The 25,152-nt window shown below is 45.3% G+C and overlaps 1 protein-coding gene across 1 annotated transcript in view; it reads left to right on the forward strand.

The window, feature by feature from the left end:
• Positions 1 to 17,308: 17,308 nt before the first annotated feature.
• Positions 17,309 to 25,152, forward strand: part of LOXL2 (lysyl oxidase like 2) — an 82,690-nt gene continuing 74,846 nt past the window's right edge. Inside the window, exon 1 of the mRNA XM_012807741.2 lies at positions 17,309 to 17,559. The gene's annotated coding sequence lies outside the window, so the exon portion shown is untranslated. The remainder of the gene's footprint in view (positions 17,560 to 25,152) is intronic.

Raw genomic sequence — 25,152 nt, forward strand, 5'->3', positions numbered from 1 at the left:
CACTGGAATTGGCACTTGAATCAGAAGTCTTGCTTGACTAACTTCAGGCCTTTCTCCTTGCCCGCCGGGCATCTTTTCACAGTCATTGGAAGGAAGCATCTATTTATGTGCTTTGTTGCCCCGCCCTCTGTCCCACCCCAGACTATGAGCTCTTTACAAGAAGCACACGTCCTCTATTTCTGAGTCCCGCTGGCTTCTTGTCCCACAAGAGTCCTGTAGTATCTGATGAAAGGAGCTTGTGCTCAGGAGGCCCTTCTGAGACTTGCCTCTGTCACTTCAAATGCGGCCTTTGACACGTCATTTTACTTTTCGGGACTTCAGTTTCCCCTCCTATGAAATCTGAATAAAAACTGTCACATGTTCCACACAGAGAGGTTGGGGGTTCAAGTAAACCAGTGTGTGTGATAAAAGCTCTTCAGAGCTATAAACAGCCATCTTTGCAAACAGGGTTGGTATGCTCATTCTTTTCCCAACCCCGAGTTTTATTTCCCAGCCCATTTTTCCTGACTCTCAGGCTCATCCACAGCCTCCATCCTCCTGTCTGGCCACTTCCCTTCCTAGTCTGGCCTGGAGTCCTGCTGGCAGGGAGGGAGGTCAACCCCTCACCCTACCAGAGAGACATGTCGCCACCTGGTGGCCCCTCCCCAAGAACCTGAACTGCCCTCCTGAAGCTAACAGTCCCCAGCTTATAAGAAGTCCAGGCTCGGCGCCTGTGGCTCAACCGGCTAGGGCGCCAGCCACATACACCTAAGGTGGCGGGTTCGAATCCCCAGCCCGGACCCGCCAAACAACAATGCCGGCTGCAACCAAAAAATGGCCGGGCGTTGTGGCGGGCGCCTGTGGTCCCAGCTACTTGGGAGGCGGAGGCAGGAGACTCGCTTGAGCCCAGGAGTTGGAGGTTGCTGTGAGCTGTGATGCCACGGCACTCTACCCAGGGGGACAGCTTGAGGCTCTGTCTCAAAAAAAAAAAAAAAAAAGAAGTCCAGATATGTTGAACTGTACAAAGTGATAGAAACTGGTAAGTATGAAACTTTCTGCCACGTCTCACTTCAACTCAGCTGTTTGACGGTAGCTACAGAGAGTTAACATGGCCAGGGCCAGTTATTCTCTGGATAACACCCCTGTGCCTGCCTCTGTTTGCTTATTTGCACCGGATATTTACCCTGTTTACAGCCTGCCAGGGTCTTTGAGCATGACAGACCTATCCCTCCCCTCAAACAAATGGGCTTTCACCCATGATGATGAGGTGTGAGTTGGTGGGCTGGAGATTCACTTCACATCAGCAGTTTGGAATAGCAGGTGTATTTGTTTCCTGTGGCCACTGTAACAAATCACCATAAACTTGGACAGCATAAAAATAACAGAAATTTATTCTCTTTACTTCCCTTCCTACTCTGGCCTGGAGTCCTTTATTTGTTCTCTCCCCACAGTTCTCCAGACTAGAGACCTGAAATCAAGGAGTCAGCTGGGCCACACTCCTCTGAGACTAGGATTCTTTCTTGCCTCTTCCTCTCTTCTGGCGGTAACCAGCCATCCTTGATGTTTCTTGGATGTGGCAGCATCACTCCAGTCTCTTCCTCTGTTGTTGCTTGGCCTTCATCTCTGTGTGTCTCTTCTGTGTCTTCACATCTCTCCCTATAAGGACTCCCATCATGGGATATAAGATCCACCCTAATCCAATGTGATCTTACTTGGACTTGAGTGCAATCCCTATTTCTAAACAAAGTCAAATTTTTTCTTTTCTTTTTTTTGAGACAGAGTCTCACTATGTTGCCCTTGGTAGAGTGCCATGGTGGCACAGCTCACAGCAACCTCAAACTCTTGGGCTTAAGTGATTCTCTAGCCTCAGCCTCCTGAGTAGCTGGTACTACAGGTGCCCACCACAACGTCCGGCTATTTTTTGGTTGCAGTTGTCATTGTTTAGCTGGCCCAGCCCGGGCTCAAACCCTTCAGCCTCGGTGTATGTGGCTGGTGCCTTACTTACTGAGCTACAGGTGCGGAGCCACAGTTAGGATTTTAATATATCTTTTAGGGAACATGATTCAACCCGTGATGGCAAGTACTCATCTATTGAGCACCCTTTAGGAAGAAATGTTTTTGTGATGAAAAAGTTAACTGGTACATTATGGGACACCTCAGGAATGTAGGGAAACCAGTGTGAGAAATAGACAAATTCACTTTCGAAGTAGATTTTAACACACTTCTGCCAATTATTGACAGATCAAGAAGCAAAAATCAGTGTGTGTTCTATACTTGTGTAACATGTCAAGCAAGCTCAGTAGAGCAGACACACACACACTTCTCAAACTTGTGGAACTTGTGCAGAATTTGAGCTTAACAAATTTCAGGCAATTAGAGATTCATACAGATCACAGTTGCTGACCATAATATCATTATGTTAAAAATTAATAACAAAGCAAAACCTGAAAAAACTGAATTTGTTTTGTTTGTTTGTTTCTTGTTGAGTTTTTAAAGATAGGATCACACTCTGTTGCCTAGGCTAAAGTGAAATAGTGCAGTCATAGCTCACGATAGCCTCAAATTCCCAGGCTCATGTAATCCTCCTGCCCCAGCCTCCCAAGTAGCTGGAACTATAGGCATGTACCACCATGCCTGGCTAATTATTTCTTATTTTCTGTAGAGATGGGACCTTGCCATTGTTGCCTAGGCTGGTCTCAAGTGATGTGCTCACCTCAGCCTCCCAAAGTGCAGAGATTATAGGCATGAGCCACCATGCCTAGCCAACATTTCATAATTTTTTAACACACTCAAGTAACTCATGTGCCAAAGAATAAACTATACTGGAGATTAGGAAACCATGAGAACTGGCCATTAATGAAGTATCATATCTCAGAACTTGCTGGGTGCAACTTATGTTTTTCTTAAAAAATATTTGTAATCTTTGGCTTGGCTCCTGTTGTTCAGTGGTTAGGGCACCAGCCACATACACCAGGGCTGGCAGGTTTGAACCCAGCCCGGGCCAGCAAAACAACAATGAAAACTACAACAAAAAAAAGGCATTGTGGCAGGCACCTGTAGTCCCAGCTACTTGAGAGGCTAAAGCAAGAGAATCACTTAAGCCTAAGAGTTTGAGGTTGTGGTGAGCTACGATGCCACGGCATTCTACCCAAGGTGACATAGTGAGACTGTCTCAAAAATTATAATCTTAAAATGTATATATTGGAAAAGTAGAAAAGGTAAAATTGAATAAACTAAGCAGCATAAAAAACAACAGAGTAAATGCAACAACAACAAAAATTAGTAGAAGGAAGCAAATAATAAGCTTATAAATAAAGGATTAGCAAAAACCAAAAGCTTGTCAAAGTGATAAAAATAGACAAAACCTTGGCAAGATTGTTCAAGGAAAAAAAGTAAGGCACAAACAATTTTGGAACTAAAAAAATAGATAACTACAGATATAGCAGATGTTTAAAAGATAAGAAATTATGAATATATTCATGACACTGAGTTTAAAAACATAGATGAAATGAGCAAAAACGTATACAGGTAGAACCTCATTCAGAAAGAACTAGATAGCCTACATTCACAAAAGAATGCAGTATGTAATAGTTATTATAAATCTTCCCACTGGACCCTGGCAGTCTTAAGGGAAAATTTTACCAAATAGTCAAAGAATAGAAGATTTCAGTTTTCTGTAAACCATTCCAGATCACATAAAATAGAGCAGTCCCCATTCGTTCTGTGAGCTTGCTATAACCTAATACTTAAACTAGAAAAGGACAGTAGGAAAAGGGAAAACTAAAGTATCTATTTATTTAATTAAATGCTTTAAAGGAAAGAGATCATGTGACCTTGTTGATACATACTGGAAACGTGTGATTAAAAATTCAACATACAGGTGTAATAATCTATAAACAAGGAATAAAAGAGAATTCCCTTACGTTGTTAGGGTTATCTATCATAAGCCTCTAGCAAGCCTGCTTTCTAATGGTGAAATGTTACGGTATTCTCTGTAAAATAAGAAACAAAACGAAGATTCCCACTGTGAGCATTTGTATTCAACCATCTTACTGAATAACCAGGCCTGGCATGATGCCAAGGGGAAAAATTTGTGAGAATTGGAAAGGAAGAAATAAAACCATTATTTTCACAGACGATGTTTGTCTACATAGAAAACCAAAAAGAATCTCTGGGCTTTTTTTTTTTTTGGTTGCAATTATCATTGTCGTTTAGCTGGCCTGGGCTCGGTCAAACCCTCTAGCCTCAGTGCATGTGACCCATGCCATAACCACTGTGCTTCAGGCGCCGAGCCAAGAATCTCTTAATTTCTCAGAATTAATGAGAGCTTAGCACAGTTGGTAAATATTGTAATATGCAGAGAACAATTACATTTCCATATAGTGGTTACAGAATTAGAAAATATAATTTTAAATGCCATTTATAAAAGCAACAAATCATATAAAATTCTTAGAATAAACCTTTAAAAAGTGGACAAGACCTTCATGAAGAAAATGACACAATTTTGTTGAGAACTAGTAAGGAAGACCAACAATGGAAAAATATATTTTATTCATGGACAGAGATGCTTAAGGTATCTGTTATAATAGTTCTCTCCAAGTCAATCTATCAATTTAATGCCATTTAAATTCAAGAGGGTTTTTAACAGATAAACTGGTTCTACAATTTACAATTTATACAGAGGAGCAAATAGTCAAGTATGGAGAAAACACTCTTGAGAAAAAAACCAAGGTTTAGACTGTTCATTATAACATTATTATTTGTCATATCTTTCCAAGCATTTAGATGGTGTGATGTCTGTGCTGATGCCCACTCAGGGTTCATTTTTACTTTCAGTGACTATGTGTGTGATTACTTGGTGGTCAGCCTCTACACCAGGATGTCTGCTGGCTCAGACTCCTTATTCGGTGATAATGGAACCTGAAATTCCAATACTTATAGAAAGATGAGCATTTTAGACAAACATTTCATTAATTAAGTTAGTCAATTAATGTTCTTGTCATTAGATTGAGAAACATTAAAAACTAGTACCGTGGTTCAGCACCTGTGGCTCGGCACCTGTGGCTCAAGCAGCTAAAGCGCCAGCTACATACACCTGAGCTGGTGAGTTCAAATTTAGCCTGGGCCCGCCGAACAATGAAGATGGCGGCAACCAAAAAATAGCCGAGCACAGTGATGGGTGCCTATAGTCCCAGCTACTTGGGAGGCTGAGGCAAGAGAATCACTTGAGCCAGGAGTTGGAGGTTGCTGTGAGCTGTGATGTCATGGCACTGTATCCAGGGTGACAGCTTGAGGCTCTGTCTCAAAAAACAAAAACAAAAAAACCGAACTAGTACTGTTCAGTTGTGGTGAAATGATGACAAAATAGTTGGGCAATCTCATATTCAGTGTTTACTAGTGAAGATGTAAATTGCTACAATCTTTGGGGAAAGTAGATAGTGTCAATTAAAATTAAAAGTACGTCTCGAAGTAAATTCCACCTCCAGTAAAAAAAAAGAAAGAAAGAAAGAAAGGGTGGCACCTGTGGCTCAAGGAGTAGAGTGCCGGCCCCAGATACTGGAGGTGGCAGGTTCAAACCCAGCTCTGGCCAAAAAGAAAAACAAATTGTTAAGTATTTATGCCTTTTTGCTAGATAATCTCATTCCTAGAAATCTATTCTAGTATATATGCTGCCGAAGCAAGCACCAGAAATCTATTCTAAAGAAATAAAAATGCAGATATGTATATTGCAGAGTAGGTACTAGCACCTCAGGTAGCTCAAATTGGTGACTTGTGATTTCCACTTTTAAAGAACCCCACGTCCCCAGCCCTGCAAAGCAATTTTTTTTTTTTTTGAGACAGAGTCTCACTGAGTCTTCCTTAGTACAGTGCCCTGGTCATAGCTCACAGCAACCTCAAACTCTTGGACTCAAGAGATCCTCTTGCCTCAGTCTCCCAAGTAGCTGGGACCTTAGGCACCTGCCACAACACCCAACTAGTTTTCCTAGTTTTAGCAGAGACGGGATCTCACTTTGCTCAGAGTGGTCTCAACTCCTAAGCTTAGGCAATCCACCAGCCTTGGCCTCCCAGAGTGCTAGGATTACAGGTGTGAGCCATGGCACCTGGCCTCTGCAATGCAATTCTGACACCAGTTCCCCAGAGTTAGAACCACACTTCACAGGTGAAGGGCACAGTGTCTCTTCGACCTTCCATGACCACACAAGACTACCCTCACTGTAGACACCCCTCAGGGTTTCCCTCAGCTCAGGGTTTCCCAGGCCACAGGGGAGTGACATGATCTGACAGCTATTTTTAAAGGATTACTTAAGCTGTGGTCCTGAAAATGAACTGTTGGGGCTAAGGTAGAAGGGATACCATCTGTTGGGCATTTCCATTATCCAGCTGAGAGAGGATGAGCCAGCAGTGAGGAGCGGTGAGATTCTGGAGATCCAGTGAGGGCAGAGACAACAGTATGTGACAGGCCTGAGGTCTAAAGTAAAACAATCAAGCAGCAGGAAGGATGCCCTCACCTTCCCACATGGGGAGAGTACGGGGAAGCAGATCTGGGTAATGGATCTGGCCTGTAATTTCGGACACAGCTGACTTAAGGTTAAGCTGGATATGCGGTCTGAAGACTGTTGGAGAAGCCCACGCTAGAGATAGACATTTGGGAATTGGCAGCATCTAGGAGGAATGTGAAGCCAGGATCCTGGATGAGATCACCCAGCCCTGAGCCCTAGAGCCCCGGGAGCTGCAGACATTAAGAGGTCAGGGAGAGAAAAAGCAAGAAATTCATTACCATTTAAAGAAATAAGTAGAGTGTTTACCTTCCAGGCAGGGAGACAATTTTGGGAAGTAGAATGTGGGTTGTGAGGATGTCTCTGGCGTGCCTGTAACATTCTAGTTCTTTAACTGGTTGGTAATTATGTGGGTATTTGATATTAGTTCATGATGCTCATATTTAAGTTTTATACAGTTTTTGTTTATGTAGGTTATACTTCATAATTTTAAAAGGGAAGCAAGTAAGAGAATGAGACTAAAGGCCAAAAACTATGTTGGGCCACCGGAAGCTGAATTTTAATTGTTTTATTTTCATATATAGCTCAGGACCCTCCAGAGGTTCTTTAAGGGGCAATGATCTGGCTGGGCACAGTGGGAGTCTGAGACTGGTGGATTGCTCGAGCTCAGAAGTTCGAGACCAGTCTGAGCAAGAGCGAGAACCAAAAATAAATAAATAAAAAGGGGAGATGATCCCAGTTCCCAACATGGAAGGTACATAGAAGAGGAGACCATGTTTAAGACTGATGCTGCATTGAATGGAGGGTCCCTTGGTGGTCTCCTAGCAACAAAGGGAGGTGTAGCTGGGGGCAGGCTGCTGACTAGATTCAGTGCCAGCTGATCATTTTCCTCTCTTCCATTGTTCTTCCCTTGACAATCATACCTCATAACCAAGGAGCAGTTTCCGCTCTTTGGAACACATTCATATTTAATTCATTTTGGCATTCTTAACAGATTGGTATCCCTGGGAAGAGCTCCAGGGATATTTAGGCAACTTGGAGTCCAGTACCAGGGTTCCCCCTCCGGAACAGAGGAGTTGGTTTAGATAACAAAGTTTCCCCCTAACTAGAGAAATGGCCTTGTTCCTACTACAGTAGTGTGGTGACTAACAGCTGTTGAGGTGTAAGGCCTTTTTCCTTCCTGTGAACCTTCCATCCTCTCCAGAGTGACTCCTGGGCCTTCTTCCCCGTCCTCAGCAGGAGGCTGGATCTGTATCTCTCCTGCCTCCCTATTGTGTAGACCTGGGCCTGGGCTCCCGGGAGCCTCATAAATACCAGCGGTTGGAATGGACAGTCAGGCTGTGTCCTCAGCCAACCCTGAAGACCTGGGCAGGCAGCTGGGATGCTTTCTCCAAGACCTGAGAGGTTTTCGCAGGACTGCAGCCCAGAGCACCGGCCTTGCCAAATACCAGCCTATCTCTCTACAGCAAAGCCCCAATTTGTGTCTGGCGTTCCCCCTTCCCTATTTTGGCTGCATCTTCAAGACAAGGTGGTCAGAGTTGGCAAAAGCCAGGTGTCTGGGAATCATATTTTTTTTTTCACTTTCCCTCAGTGACTGTGCTAGGTAACAGTCCCCCTCTTCTCTTAGCAGGAAACTTTCTTTGTGGAGAGGACAAGTGGGAAGTTAGGTGGAGCAGCTAAATTATAATGTGGGCCACACTTGTCTTCAGAACCTGTCACCCACATTCTGTGCCTTTTCCAAGGATAGAGTGCCAAGGTCCACTAGTCCTAGCCCATCTGCCCAGTTCCAGATGTCCTGAGGCTCTAGGAGGAAAGATGAAACTGTTTTTCCACGTCTGTGTCTCTCTCATGCCACCCCCCACCCACCGCAGCCTGGAATGCATCACCCCTTCTTCCCAGGCCATCTAGTTCCTATGCCCTTGTCTGTCCTCTCCTAGCATACAGGGACCCCTCTCAGACTCTTTGCAGCCCAGCCCCTATCCCCCATTTCTGCAGGGTATCAGGCATTTTGCACTGAATCTCCTATTGCTTGTTCTTTTCATTTGATATCTATATAATCTTCCCTCCCAGTCAGAAGTAAACCCTTTGAGGACTGCATCAAGTGCTAGTCATGCCTAGTACCTGCCCCCACTTCCTCCCCACCACCCCTAGACAGGAAGGTATGATGCATGCCAGGTGCTTTGGGGAGTGAGAAGAGAAGCCAGAGACTGGGAGGAAAGTTTGCAAAGCACATGTCTGATAAAGGACTTGTGTCCAAAATTGACAAAGAACTTAAAACTCAACACCCAATTTTAAAAAATGGGCAAAAGATCTGGACACCTCACCAAAGAAGACATAAAAGTGACAAATACATATAAATTCATACCAGAAGGTGCTCCATGTGATATGTCATCAGAATTTCAAATTAAAACAATGGGATATCCTGCATATCTATTAGCATGGCGCAATCCAGAGCAGTAACACCACCAGTGGCTGGCAAAGATGTGGAGTAACAGGAACTTTCATTCACTGCTGGTGAGAACGCTAAGTGGTACTCACTTCAGAAGGCAATTTGGCAGTTTCTTAGAAAACTAAATGTACTCCTACCATGAGACCCAGTAATTGTATTCCTTGGTATTTATCTACAGGAGTTAAACACTTAGGTCTGCACAAAACCCTGCATGTGAATGTTTATAATGGCTTCATTCAGCCAGGCATGGTGTTGTATGCCTATAGTCCCCGCTATTCAGAAGACTGAGATGGGAGGATCACTTGAGCCCAGGAGTTTGTGGTCACAGTGAACTATCATAACACCACTGCACTCCAGCCTGGACAACAGAGGGAGACCCTGTTTCCTTCTAAATAAGTAAATAAATAAATCTTTATTTATGATTGCCAAAACTTGGAAGCAACCAAGATATCTTTCAATAGGTGAATGGATAAATAAGACAAGGAAATATTATTCAGCAAAAACAAGTCATCAGGCTGTAAAAAGGCATGCAGGAATCTTCAATGCATATTACTATTTGAAAGAAGCCATACTGGAAAGGCTACATACTATATGAATCCAACCATATGAAGTTCTAGAGAAGGGAAAACTATGGAGAGAGTGAAAACAGCAGTTGCCAGGGGTTAGGAGTTGGGGAAGAATGAATGGGTGGAGCACAGAGGGTTTTTAGGGCACTGAAATTATCCTACATGATGTGGTAGTGATGGACACATTGACATTTGGCCATAGTCATAGAATATACAACACAAAGAATGAACCCTAATCTAAACCATGGACTTTAGTTAATAACAATGTGTCAATATTTGTTCATCAATTGTAACAAATGTACCACCCACATGGAAGATATAAATAATAGGTGAAACTCACCAGGTAAAAGGGGGTATATGGCTGCCCTCTGTAATCTTCTGCTCAATTTTTGTGTAAACTTAAAACTACTCTAAAAAATTAAAGGGAATCATAACTAGAAAGAAAGCTGTCAGTGTGAAGTCAGTCTGTGTCTAACAAGTTATGTCCATGTCAGTTAGTTTAAAACTAAATGTCACTTCCTGGATGTCAGATCCTGAGCTCTAAGCACAAAATATATATGAACTCATTTCAGCCTTACAGGACACCTATGAGTTACTCTCCATTTTTCAGGTGAGGAAACTGAGTCCGAGGTAGGTTAAACAGCTTACTCACTTCATGTGGCTAGTAAATGGTAGAGGATTCAAACCCAAGCAGCGTGGTATCCACAGAAAAGAACCCAAACTTGGTAAAACAATTTTAAAAGATTTATTCTGAGAGCCAAGGACATATGACCATCGCCCTATGAGACCACTCCCAAGAAACCTAGAGCAAGTGGTTTCCCATGGTTGGGTGACAGTTTGGTTTTATATATTTTAGGGAGACAGAAATTACACATAAAGTCATAAATCAATACATGGAAGGCATCCCTTGCTTTGGCCCCAAATGTCAGGTCATCTAGAAACAGAGTCTTGGCTCAGCGCCTATAGCTCAACCGGCTAAGGCGCCAGCCATGTACACCTAAGGTGGCGGGTTCGAATCCCCAGCCCGGACCTGCCAAACAACAATGACGGCTGCAACCAAAAACTAGCCGGGCGTTGTGGCGGACGCCTGTGGTCCCAGCTACTTGGGAGGCGGAGGCAGGAGACTCGCTTGAGCCCAGGAGTTGGAGGTTGCTGTGAGCGTGATGCCACGGCACTCTACCCAGGGGAACAGCTTGAGGCTCTGTCTCAAAAAAAAAAAAAGAAACAGAGTCTTATAGGTTATAGGTGGGTTTAAAGATTCTTTGATTTGCAATTAGTTAAAGAAATGAAGCTTTGTCTAAAAGACTTGGAATGTTTTAAGCTAAGATAAAGAAATCTGTTAATCAGAGACAAGCCACCAGACATACCTAGACACAAATGGTCTGTTAAGTAAATTGATAAGCTACAGGTATGGTTTAACCTTTGCCTTACATGGGTGTCAGGCCTGTCAATGATTTTGTATTTTGTTGTAATAACTCCAAAAGGGAGGGGACATACCTGGGTATGTCTGACCGCCCTTCCTATGGCTTGCAATTCAGCTTTAAGGTTTTATGGGGTTCCTATTGGAATAGGGAGTCTATTTAGTTGCCTGCAGGGCTTAAGATGTTATTTTAGTTTACAGGGCTCTGGTTGCTGTGTTCTTAACCACGCTTTACTCTGTGTTGCTCTTTCACAAAATTTTCATTTTGAGAGAGGAGGGTACCCAAAAGGACTAATTTTTTTAAAAATCAACTTTATTATGGAAAAATTTGCCTAAAATACAGTCACTCATTTTGGGTGTTCAGTTTCATGAGTTTTGGACAAATACATATACTAATGTAAATGCCACCACAATCAAGAAATAGGTATTTCCATCACTCCAGAAAGTTCCCGCCTGCCAGGCTATACCCCACCACCCCAGGTCAGGCCACCACTGATCTGCTTCCACTCACTACAGTTTTAGTCTTGACTTTTCTGAAGTTTCTTGTGAATGGAACTATGTAATATGTCACTCTTTGTGGCTGACCTTTTTGAGAAGGTCAGACGGCTCAACCTAATATTTTTGAGATTAATCTATACTGTTTGCTGTGTTTTGAATGTGTCCCTCAAAGTTCATGAGTTGGAACCTTAATTCCCAGTGCAACAGTGTTAGGAGGTGGGGCCTGATAAGAAGAGACTAGGTCGTGAGGGTTAATGTTGTTATGGTGGGAATGGGTTATTTATCTCAGTGGTTTAGTCCACCATGTAAATAGTCCACTATTTACAAAGTTCGCACATCAGATGTTGGTGTCATGCTCTTGGACTTCCCAGCCTCCAGAACCATGAGCCAAATACATTTCAGTTTATTATAAATTGTCCACTCAGTGGCATTCTGTTATAGCAGCATAGAACAAGACATTGTTGCCTGTGATAGTTCACTCAAAGGAGTTAATTTCTAAGTGTGGGTTTTCAGATATGATAAAACCCAGGAGAGGAAAGAATGCCGTAGGAGTAGGGCTTTCCCAGAATTGTAGCTTCAAAACAGGGGAGGCACTGGGCAGCAACAGCCCCAGCTGAGCTTCAAGGGAAGTTATGGGAGGGGCCCATTTGCTGCTAGCCCAAGCTTGGGATGGAATTCATGGAACCTGAATTAATGGAAGCCTCCTCCTTCCCAGCCTTAGTTTTTTTCATGCCAAATAGGAAGGATTGGCTACCCAGCTTTCTTCTTAAAAGAAGGCTATGCAAATCTTTGAGCTCTCCAAGTAAACTCTTGTACTCTCAGACATGCTGTTAATGATGATGATTAATAATAAATTAAGCAAAGGAAAAGGAAACAGGTGGAGGAAGTTTAGTCCACAGTGTATGATAAAGAATGATCTTATATCCTAGAAAATAGTTATATAAATGAAATTACACTTTTCAATGGAAATCTGTTGTGTTTCCTGCAGACAAGGTGGCTGTATCCCAACCACTCCTGAGTACACAGACGGTGGTGCAGTTTACAGTTGTGCATTTTGAGCAGATCTGGGATTCCCTGGCTCCAGCTCAGGTCTCAACACCATCGTTAAACCCTACCCTGGGGACCATGTTCACGTTGACAGATCTCTGGGCCTCTGGTTCCATGTCTGTACATAAGATGCTTGGACCAGAAGTTCTCATAAGTTTCCTGGTGGCTCTATGACCCTATTAGTTTTATAACTTGGCCCTGAAGAGAGTAACAACTCCCTGCTGTGTGAGATGCAGTAACAGGCAGGGAGCTGTCATCTCCTGTGACAACAATGCCATCTTTTGTAATACCTCCCGAAGGAAGTGCCTGAGGCTGTTTTACAGTTAACTTTAAAAAAATGAGTAGGAGGACACTCTAAAGCAACAATAAAAAGCATAGTAAAGACATAAACCAGTAACGTAGTCGAGTAGTCGCTTATTATCATTATCAATTACTGTGTACCAGGCTCAGTGCCCATAGCTCAGTGGTTAGGGTGCCAGCCACATACACCAAGGCTGGTGGGTTCAAACCTGGCCCGGGCTTCTTAAACAACAATGATAACTACAAGAAAATAGCCAGGCGTTGTGGTGGGTGCCTATGGTCCCAGCTACTTGGGAGGCTGAGGCAAGAGAATTGTTTAAGCCCAAGAGTTGGAGGTTATTGTGAGCTGTGATGCCACAACACTCTACCGAGGACAACATAGTGAGACTCTTGTCTCAAAAAAAATAAAATTACTACGTACATACATAATCGCAGGTGCTATATTTTTATGTGACTGGCAGCACAGTGGGTTTGTTTACGCCAGCATCACCACAATGAGTTATTCACCTTGCTATGCCATCACAACAGCCACGTCAATATGCCATGGGAATTCTTTAGTTCCATTATAATCTCATGAGACCATGTCATGCCTGTGGCTGGTCATTGACCTAAATGTCATGATGCAGTACAAATCATTTTCCCAAATCGCTGGACCAAGGTTTGTTTTTGTGGTTGATTGGTTAGTTGATTGATCCCTCTTTTGATTTAACAAGTAGAACATATGAAGTCTCTTCTCCAGTTCTATACATTTGAACTACTAGTTAGTCTGGGTAATCATTAACAATATCAACCAAAATGCTTTTTACGTGCCAGCCTCCTCAGTCTGGTCACCCAAATGGACTACATGTCCGGCTTCCCTCACCTTCTGTTCTCCTTCCTCAGCTTTAGTTTTCTCCCTAGCACCCAACACCAGCTGACATCCACATTCTCCAATTTCTGTCTCTTTGTGTCTTTTGAGTTTTCTGCTCTGATATGTTAAGTGCCTGAGAGCAAAGACCTCTGCTACATCTGCTGGGCCTCCTCTGAGGTTGTGCTGACGGGATGTGCCAGCCTCTTGCAAGCTAAGTTGATCTAGACTGTTAGGAGAGTGATTTGGCAATAGCATTCCAAGGCCAAGAAAAAAAAAAGGAATAGCCTGCAGCCTTTGGAAATCTGACTGGGAATCTCATCCTGGGAACGGGTCCTAAGGTAGGAATTCACTTGGCCTAGGCCAAGTGGGATTAAGTCATCCTGCCTTTCTTCTCCCTGTCCCAAGGGACAGGGAGGGACAGACAGGGAGTTGGCAGCAGTGCCGCTCCCTCCTATTTGGTCCCCTCCTCCCTACAACCTTGCAGCACCTCAGGAACAGATGTGATCATAGTTCACATTGATTGTGCAAGTACCACATGCCAAGGCCTGTTGTATGCTCCTATGAGCATCCAGTCCTTTTAGGAGCATTTTGAGTGAGCTGCTTCTCACAGATGGGGCAAGTAAGGGGAAAGGGAGCGGCTCGTTCAAGACAGTGAATGTGGTTCTGCCGACTGTTACAGATGGGGAAAGCCCAAGCTTCATATGGTAAATGGTGGAGTCAGGATTTGAACCCTGGTCCTCTGACCACACATGCATGCCCAGAATGCATTATGGGGCTCTACCTCTGCAGCACTATAGGACCTGCAGGGAGCAGGGGAGGCTCAAGCAGAGTGGTGCACCTGGACTGACAGACACTTACAGACGTAAGGTGTCAGTCAGCATTTTGTTTCATCTAGATTCTCGAACAAGGGTCTACTGCTTCCCTGAAGCAGTCTCCTGGGTCTTGATTTTGCTTCAGCCACAGTCTACCAATAAGCTATTCTGTGCATGCTTCAGATAGTCATTTTGTCTTGGGAGTGGTGGCATGGCAAGGTAGAGATCAACTTACTAGGCCTCCAGGGTGGGCCACTTCGTACCCACAGGAAGGGTCAGTCACCCTTTATCTCAGCTTTCTGGTGCTTCGACTATGGGAAACTCACTTCTCCCTTCTGAGCCAAGGCTTTCACATCTGTGACAGCAGGAGCCACGTTGCAACTACTCAAGAAATACGACTTTCATAAAGATAATTATTATGGTGTGATTTATATTAGCAAAACGCTGTAAACAACTTAGTGTCCAGTAATGGTGAAAAGACTCCACAGCATGATAGTTTTAGACCTTGGAATTGTCTGTAACTTTTAAAAATTACATTGAAAAATTAACACTGAATAATATAGTAAAAAAAAATCAGGATACAAAAATTGTATCTACAATTTGGTAGGAAAAATATCCTGAAGGAAATACTAAGTGCTTATTTATGAATATTCGGACAAACAGGATGACAGTTTCTTCATTACAGTTTTTCATACTTTCTCACTGTTCAAGAATTTTGCTTTTTTTTTTTTTTTTTTTTTTTGAGACGGAGCCTCAAGCTATCCCCCTGGGTAAAGTGCCATGGCATCACGCTCACAGCAACCTCCAACTCCTGGGTTCAAGCGAGTCTCCTGCCTCAGCCTCCCAAGTAGCTGGGACTACAGGCGCCCGCCACAACACCTGGCCATTTTTGGTTGCAGCCATCATTGTTGTTTGGCGGGCCCGGGCTGGGGATTCGAACCCGCCAAATTAGGTATATGTGGCTGGTACCTTAGCCGCTTGAGCCACAGGCGCCAAGCCAATTTTGCTTTTTTTCATAACCAAGCAAACCATTGTTTACAACGTTGGTTTCCTTTTATTGTATTGTTGACTAATACTTTGGCAGGAGACACCGGGACTAGAAGTGGGAAATGGGGAGAGGGGGGTGTTCAGTTTCCATAGCGTTTATTGAGCATCTGCTATGCCCAGACAGCTGAGTGAGGTCTCTCACTGGGCAGATAAGGCAAAGGAAGGGCAGGCATGTTCAAAGGTTCTGGGCATGAGAAAGTGGTGAGTGAGGCCCTTGGAGGGGAGGAGAGCATACAGGTGGGAGATGCCCCTGTGGGGCCATCAGGGGTGTCAAAGGGTTCAGATAACATTCTGAGGGCCCTGGAGCCACTGGTGAATTGTTTTTAAATTGAATTTTTCTCGGTGTAATAAATTCTAGACAATACTGTCACCTGTGTAGCTTCTTGTACCCACCACCACACTCAGGATACAGAATGGTTCCAACACTGTAAGGACTTCTTGGTCTTTTATAACCACTCCCACTCCCCCCCATATCCCTTGGGACACTGCCCACCACAACTAGTAACTGCTTCAGTGGGGAGAATGGGGGGAATGTGCTGAGAAGACCCTATTTCTGCCTGGGAGAGCTCACAGTGGTTTGGGGTGGGCTGTGAGTTGGGTGCTAAGTTTGGAGCTTCCTAGGGTCACTGCCGCCAGGGGAATGTCCAGAGGTCAGTGGACTTAAAAATCCACGGCTGACGCTTGGCGCCTGTGGCTCAAGCGGCTAAGGCGCCAGCCACATACACCTGAGCTGGCAGGTTCGAATCCAGCCCAGGCCCGCCAAGCAATGATGGCTGCAACCAAAAAACAGCAGGGCATTGTGGCAGAGTCCTAGCTACTTAGGAGATGGAGGCAGGAGAATCGCTTGAGCCCAGGAGTTGGAGGTTGCTGTGAGCTGTGATGCCATAGCTCTCTACCCAGGGCAACAGCGTGAGGCTCTGGCTCAAAAAAAAAAAATCTGTGGCTGAGAAGTTTGAGCTGAAGGTGAGATTTGGGGGCTTCTATCACTGCTGCTGGGGAGGGTTGGCTAGGGAGTGGGATGGGGTACAAGGAAAGGACAGAGGAAGGCGCTGCAGGAGGATCACAGGACAGCGTCTGCCCAAGAGAAATTTACAGACGGCTTCTGCACAGAGCACCAACCTGATGACTTTTTAAGCTGGCTGTCTCCTCTCGCCTGCGACCCCTTGTGTTTAAACAGCCCCGGGAATTTGTGCAGAGGGCGCGCGCACGCGCACGCACACACACACACACACCACTCCTCAGAGTCAGACATGGAAGGGCTTTGGGCACAATGCCTATGCCTTTAGCTGTGCAAGGACAGGATTCAAGGCTTGTTAATCCCAGAGGCACCTAGAGGTCGTGGAATCCAAACCATTTAATTTACAAAGGAGATAACTAATCCTCAAGGATTTGGCCAAGGCAGAAGGCGGGGTGGGGGTGGTGGGGGTGTCTTTTTTTGTTTGTTTTCATGTTCAAGATCTGTTTTCTCCCCACAGGAGAAGGGGGGTGAAACCCCAGCGATATGGATGCACGTTTCAGAACTCTTTCGTGCGTCAGTTTTTATTGAGCGTCTACTATGCGCCAAGCAGGGCTAGGGTTTTCAGGACTTGGATATGGACTTGGCGCAGGCCCTAGGGCTGGTGGCTAAGGGCACCGAAGGGTTAAATTCTAGGAGCCCTGCGGGGAGGGGGTAGAGGAGTCTCCCGGAAGCAAAGTCCCCTCCCCGGCTTCCCCGCTCCCCGCGCCCAAGTTTCCGGAGCCCGGGAAGCCCTGCCCCGCCGCCTCCTCCGCGGACCCCCCTCTGCCCCGCGAGGGAGTGGCCGCTCTCCAATTACAACAAAAGGGGCCAGAGGCCTGGCCTGCTGCAGCAGCTGCCTTCAGAGAAGGGGGTGGGTCTGGGGAGGAGTTTGCCGTCCAACTCCCGTTAAAAGTAAGGGGGAAAGAGTAAACTGGTGACTCCAGCGCGCGGCTTCCCAAATTTGGGGCTCACTTTCTGGAACGATCGGAGAACTCAGCTGCCCCTTCTCCGGAGCGGGGCTGAGTGGTACAAGTGTGAAGGGCGGCCACGGTGGAGAGCCTGGTCCCAACCCAGACACTGCGGACCCCTGGTGCCAAGTAAGAGCGCTTCCCCGCACTTCCCCTCCCCGCCACGGTTCGCGGGAAAGCTGTAGCATGCCGATGGGAACCGCAGGCTTTGCCTCGGTGGGGCAGCCTGTCGGCCTTGCTGGAGGTCCCGAAGACTTCTCCCTGGAAACTATGCGGGGACGTGCGGGCTGACGGGTCCCCCTGCAGCTGTGGGCGGCCCCGCCCAGCCCCATCTCGTCTGGGCGGATCGTGGCGCTGCAGCTGGCGCGCCCAGGGAGCAGTGCGTTAGGTCCCTTGATTCCTTGCTCTCCCGGAGCGCCGGTGGCCAGGTGGGACAGAGCCAGTCGAGCTTCCGTGCGTGCTAGGTGTCTTGGAGAGTGCAGCGCTGCATCGAGGACGTGCGGGGTGTCTGGGGATCTGGCTTCTGGGGAGTGGGGCGCGCAGGAGCTGTGACTTGGCTATGTGGAGCGCACGGGGCTGAGTACCACTTGGGCTGAGCCCAGACCTCCAGCGCCCAATACCTGAAATTGGGTCCTCTTCCCACCCTGCCAGAATGGCTCGGGGGAGCGCGGGAGCGCCTTGAGCCCTGCTGGAGGAGAGGTGCGGCGGCCCCACGCTCAAGTCGCCGTGGCTCTCTGGGGAGCGGGAACCGGGAGCCCACGGTTATCAACGAGAAATCCCGGAGTAGGAAAGAAATGGTAGAGCTGATCCCAGTCTCGTACGCTTAGTCCCGCGGATCTCGATGCCTACAGGTTTTATGCAGGCGCTTTGCTCCCGGCGCTCCCCATTCTCCCCAGCCAATATCTGGGAGCCCTCCGAGTGTAGCTGCCTGCCTGAGGTGTAGGTATGGTTGTGATGGACGCCGGTATAGACATGATCAGAAGGAACAAGGGAAGTCTCCCACCTCCTGGGGCAAAGATTACCAAAACCCAGAGGGGTTCAGGCGATGCAGCAAAATATGGCTGGGGGAGGGGGGGCGCTGAGCTAATCCACATGATTAGAAAATCCCATGTCCTGATGAGAGAAGAGATAGGCATGACAGTCAGAAACATGCCCCACGCTAGTTTCAGCCCCTAAAATCTTGGCAGTGTGAAGATCTTAAAAAAAAAAGAAAAAAAATCCTAAACCGGTGCAGTCATTTCTCTTTTCGGAAGAGGAGACAGGCTGAACTCAAGGCCACTGGGTTAGTCAGTTTGAGGACTGAAACCCATACGCCTGAATCCTGGGCCCTCCCTTGCACCACCACTAGCCTATCTGCCCTGGTAACCCAAAAGCCTATTTGTCATCTTGGGTGGAATTAGTTATTTATTGTCAGGTACTTACAGGTAGGGATGGGGCTTAGCAAGGAAGAGGGAAGAGTTAATTTTCCTGGTCACTTTTGTCCTATTCCTCTTCCTGGTCTTTAGTACCATCTGTAGATGACCATCAGACCCCCTCCCTGGGCCCCTGGTGGATTTCAGGGGCCCCTTACCAGGCCTCTGTGTATGGGAGGAGGTGTGTGTCTGTTTTTATGTGACTTTGTGTTAAAAAGCAACTTGGTCTAAGGTTACTTGGCCATTGAGTGGCAACACTGAGTGTGAAATTCAAGTCTGAAGACAAAACTTGCAGTTAACATTACTCATGGGCTGACACTTGGCATCACAGGCGGGGGATTCTGCCAAGATGCTTCTGATTACCTCATTTTCAGCGGGGCTCCTTGGCTCCCTCTCCTGACCTTTTCCCACGTCCTTGTCCTCTGACCTCTGTGGCAGTGTGGAAGGGCCTTGTGCAGGAAGAAGATTTTCTGTATTCTGAACATGCCTCAGCAAAGCTAATGTCCCAAAAAATTCTGCATTGTTTATTTAAACTTTTTTATTGTGAAAAAGTCCCAATATGCACAAAAGTAGAGAGAAGGATATATTGAAGCCTCAGATACTTCTCTTGAGCTTTGACCCTTATCAGCATCTTGCCACACATACTTCACCTTTTCCTTTCTCCTTTTTTTCATTTATTTTAAAGCAAATCCCAGACAGCATGTCATCTTTTCCTTACATATTTCAGTGTGATCTCTAAAGATATTAAATAACTATGATGCCATTATTACACCTAAGAAAACTAACAAATGCTTTTCTTTTTTTTTTGGTAGTTTTTGGCCGGGGCTAGGTTTGAACCCGCTACCTCTGGCGTAGGGGGCCGTTGCCCTACTCCTTTGAACCATAGGCGCCACCTACTAACAAACTCTTTAGTATCATCTAATACCCAGTCTATATTAAAACATTTTCCAGTTTTCCTTGGAATGTTTTTTTTAATAGTTGATCTGAGTTTTGTTGATTTGTATAACTTGTTATATTCCTGTTGTGTGTTTTTCCTTTGAAACCACTTTTCCATCCACCATGTCATTTGATGCTTACAAAGTCCCACGAAACAGTGGGGTGGGTATCGTAGAATTCATTTTCTGGCCGAGGAAATTGGCAAACAGATGAGCTGGGCAGATAGCACAGCTGGTAATGGGTGGAGTAGAGTCTAACCCAGGCTCCTCATGGCTGGGCCTGTGGTCAGGCTCCCCCCATGCTGCTTGTGGAGTAAAATACCAGCTGCTTTCTGAGAAGGTCATCATGGCTCAGGCTTCATCCTGACCAGGGGTGATTACATCAGATTCAGTCATTGGCCCTTTCGTGCTTTACTGAGATAAATGAAGCCCAAAGTCAGGAAGTCTGGGTTTGTTTCCAACTTATTGTAAAACTATAAGAAATCAACTCACTACCCCTGGAGGGCTCTCTGGTTTCTAGATCTAAAAATAGAATGAGTAAAGTGAATGTAGCAGAATTCCTGGAAGAAACGGTGCCCAAAGGGAGATCTGGTAGAGAAGAATCACCCATCTTTGAGTATCCCCTGAGAATTTTGGCAGCTGGCACCTTCATGCTGAAGCTCCAAAATCCTGTAACAGAGAAGAAGGTCAGAGGTATACAGGCTTCCTGCTGAAGTCCTGAGTTTATGGACACGTCCTTTGTTCTGCCTTTATCTAATGAAGATACACAACAGCAAAGCTTTTTGCTAGTAGCATTTTCATTACTTATGTCTATTTGATTTTGAAATGGAGAGAAGAAATTTTTACACCTTTTTAATGAGGCTCATGAGTTGGGATTCTTTTCCCCAGGTAGGTCCTAAAAGGAATGGGAAGAAGGAACCCTCTAGTTTAACTGCTGGACTCTTCAATTTTCTCTATCGTGTGCGTTGCTCCGACATAGATAGGGAATAAACAGACCTTCCATAAAATAGCTGGTATAGGTGGCAGAGAAACTAGTCGATCCAATCCCATTATTCAACTGGACAGACTCAAAGGGGGCAAAACATTAACCTTAAGTTGCACAGTCTTCTGGCAGCCATAAATTCTGCTTCTTTAGCTAACAGGCTGTCTCTTGCAGGTAGCATTTCTCGGCGTACCACATCAGCAGCTACAGTTTACTTACAAACTGGGGAGACTTAGGAGCTATCTTAGTCCATTTTCTGTTACTTGTAATAGAATACCTGAAACTGGGCAATTTACAAAGAAAAGCAAGTTTTTTTAAGACAGAGTCTCACTTTGTTGCCCTGGGTAGAGGGCCCTGGCATCATAGCTCACAGCAGCCTCAAACTCTTGGGCTCAAGAGATCCTCTTGCCTCAGCCTCTTGAGTATCTGGGACTACAGGCACTTGCCACAACGCCCAGCTAGTTTTTTTAGAGATGAAGTCTTGCTCTTGCTCAGTCTGGTCTCAAGCTTCTGACCGACCTCGAGCAATTTACCTGCTTTGGCCTCCCAGAGTGCTAGGATTACAGGCATGAGCCACTGCGCCCAGCTAAAGCAATTTATTTCTTAATATATATGAAGGCTGAGAAGTCCAAAGTCGAGAGGCTACATCTGGTGAAAACCTTCTTTTAGTGGGGACTCTCTGCAGAGGCCCCAGGTGGCACAGGCATCAGCTGGCAAGAGGGCTGGTTGCACCAGCTCAGGTCCTTCCTCTTCTTATAAAGGAGCCAGTTCCCTTCCCAAGAATGGATTAATTCATTTATGAGGGCAGAGACCCCCACCTCTCAAATTCCAACTTGAGTTTTGGAGGGGACAAATACTCCAGCCATAGCAGGTGCTGTCTATCATTCTCCACTCCCAGGGGCTGCCGGGCTTTAGAAGAGCAGCTTGTAATTACCATTGCTCATTGCCCTCTGGAGAAAGGCCTTCATGGTCAGTATGCTTGGCAGTCACACCCTGGGTGGGCCATGAGGATCAGATGAAGTGGCCAGAGCCTGCCCTGCTCCAGGCCCATAGAACCATCAAAACTAGCAGTGTGGGTTAGAAAGGGAAGAGCCCAGCAGCTTGCCACGGAGATGCAGCAGCAGTGGCCGCAGAACACAGCTGGATCTTCAGCCATGTCCAGGTGGAAGCAAGTCTTCAGGAACTTCTCATCCGAGTAAGTTCCTTGATGCACGCCTGCTGTGGACTATAGCACATGCTCAGCAGGGGCTACAACCTGGCCACACATGTAGGGTGCTCTTTTCCCAGGACCTGAGTCAGAGAAGCTTCTAGGCAGCAGGACCACTTTTGCAAAATAGCTACTTGTTTGAGGATGATAGCATATCACAGGGCCAGTTTAGATTAGATTTCCAGCCCAAGTTTTAAAAAATCTTTTGCACTTTCCTTGGCAGAAACAGTACTACCAGGCAAGTGGTATATGTGGGGAATGGGGATGTTCAAGCAAGAACTCAGCAGGTAGTGAGGATGTGATGAGGGTTGTAGTAAGTTCTTGGTGAGGACTTTTTTTATCCCTTCACTTGAGATGCTTTTAGTATTAAATTTAATTATATGCAAATGGAAATTTTTTTTTTCTTTCTCTTCTTTTTTGTACAGACAGGGGTCTCACTATGTTGCCCAAGCTGGTCTCCAACTTCTGGCCTCAAGTGATCTGCCTACCTTGGCCTCTTGAAGTGCTGGGATTGCAAACATGAGCCACTGCACCCAGCCAATGTTTTCTCTTTAGGGTTTTTTTTTTGTCTTTTTTTGAGACAGAGTACCACTCTGTCACCCTGGGTAGAGTGCCATGGTGGCATTGTAACTCACAGCAACCTCAAACTCTTGGGCTCAAGAGATCATCCTGCTTTAGCCTCCCTAGTAGCTGATACTACAGGCACTGGCCACAAGGCCTGGCTAGTTTTTCTATTTTTAGTAGAGATAGGGTCTTGCTCTTGCTCAGAGCTGGTCTCAAACTCCTGTGCTCAGACAATTCACCTGCCTCAGCCTCCCAGAGTGCTAGGAGTTGCGAGTTGCTGAGCCTGGCCTTCTCTTTGCTTTTTTCATTGCTATAATCTGCATCACACAAGCAGATTTAGCTGGTCCCTGGATGTTCTGTGACAACAGTTTTCATATGTCCCCTCAAAGTCAACATAATGCTGAGAGGATTTACTGCAAAAATAATGCTGCTAGTCTATAAAATATACACTTTGTGGCAGAATACTAATAGTGATGACTTGTGAGCAGCTTAATATGCAAGTTCTTAAACTTGGATCTATGAACTTCTTCCTTCCCCAGCCTTGTCCTAATGCACCAGTGTGAACCAGAATAAACAGCACAGGTTTTCAGAATTCCTGCATGACTCAAAGAAACTCAAAGTTTTCTAAAACAAACACAAATATAAACTTGAGTAAAGCACATCTTTAAGCTTTTTTTAAGAATAGCATACTGAGGGACGGGTGTGGTGCTTGTAATCAACAGCACTTTGGGAGGCCAAGGTTGGAGGATCTCTTCAGGCCAGGAATTTGAGACTAGGCTGGACAACACAGTGAGACCCCTTCTTTACAAAAAATTTAAAAAATCAGTGAAGTTTGGCAACATGTACCTACAGTGCTAACTACTTAGGAGGTGAAGGTGGGAAGATTGGTTGAGTTCACATGATTGAGGTTATAGCAAAGTCAGCCATTACCTGGAAAGTCTTTGTAGTCTCCTAAATAGCTTCCTTTCTGTAGTTTTACATGTGAAACCATCCTCTGCAATAGCCAGGGTCATCTTTATAGAGCAGAGGTCAGCCAACTTGTTCCCTCAAGGGCCAGACAGCAAAGCTGTTAGATCTTCTAAGCCATAAGGTCTCTGTCATAGCTGGTCCACTCTGCCATTTTGGTGGGCAAGCAACCGAAGACAGTATGTGAAGAAATGAGCAGTTGTGGTCTGGTGAAACTTTATTACAAAAACTTCATTTATGGATTTGGTCCGTGGCCCATAGTTTGCCTATCCCTGCTCTAGATCACGGATCTTCCCCTATCGGCCTCCCAATTACCTTTCATTGGCTTCTCATCCCTAAGGGAGCCCTCACGTTTCTCATCATGACACACAGGATTCCTCATGAGCCTCTGCTTGCTAATCCAGCCTCACCCCTTCCACTTCTCCTCACCATATCCACTGCTGCAGCCCTTCCACTTTTCATCTTGCCGTTCTGAACCACATGTGGCCCCAGGACACTCTGTGTTATTTCCAACCTATTATACTGCTGCCCAGAGGGGTGGCCAACTCCACCCCTACACCCCACCTACCAAACTCCTACTTCCCTTCAACACCTGCTCAAGCGTCACCTTCCTAAAGTTTCCCCATTCCTGATGCAGTTGGAATCACTGCCTTCCCAGTTCTATTTCTGGATTTTGGATTTAATTTTCTGCCTCTGGAAGTGCTCTGTGAACTCCTTGAGGACAGGACTCATGTCACATCCATCTTTGAACTCCCAGTGCCTAATACAGTGCTTGTCACGTAGCAGCAGATGCTTAATAAATATCAACTACTAAATGGAAGTTTCATTCCATTTGAATTAAACTTTAAGTTTCATTTAAGAAGATTATTTTTAAAAAGGTTTATGGAGATATAATTCATATGCCATACAATTCACTCATTTAAAGTGTACAAGCCAATAGATTTTAGTATATTCACGAATAGGTGTGACTATCACCGCAGTCAATTTTAGAACATTTTCGTTAATACAAAGGCCCATACCGTTTAGCCATCACCCCCTTCTAACCAACTACTAATCTACTTTATTTCTACATTTCCTATTGTGGATATTTCATATAAGCGGACTCATTTAATATGATCTGTTCAGTTTTGCCTGATGCCGTTGATCTTTATCTATGTTGTAGTGTGTCAGTCTTTTGTCACTTTTTATGGCCAAATATTCCATCACATGGACATATCATATTTTTAATTTTTTTGATTTTTTTTAAGAGAGACTCTCACTTTTTTTTTCACATTTAAATTTATGTTTAACTTCTGGGTGGGAGGGGAGTCTCACTTTGTCACCCTCTATAGAGTGCTGTAGCATCATAGATCACAGCAACCTCAAACTCTTGGTCTCAAATGATCCTCTTGCCTCAGCCTCCCAAGTAACTGGGATTACAGACACCTGCCACAATGCCTGCCTGCTTTTTTTTTAGAGATGGGGTCTTGCTCTTGCTCAGGCTGGTCTCGAACTCCTTAGCTCAGGTGATTCACCCACCTTGGTGTCCCAGACTACTAGTGTTAAGGGCATCAGCCACCATGCCCAGCTGTACCACATTGTTTAAATCATTCATTGTTGGTGGACATTTGGTTTTTTTCCACTTTTTGACTATTATGAACAATACTGTGATGAACA

This window comes from Otolemur garnettii, unplaced genomic scaffold (assembly GCF_000181295.1).
Source record: "Otolemur garnettii isolate 467f Iridium unplaced genomic scaffold, OtoGar3 scaffold00074, whole genome shotgun sequence".
Classification (NCBI taxonomy): Eukaryota; Metazoa; Chordata; class Mammalia; order Primates; family Galagidae; genus Otolemur; species Otolemur garnettii.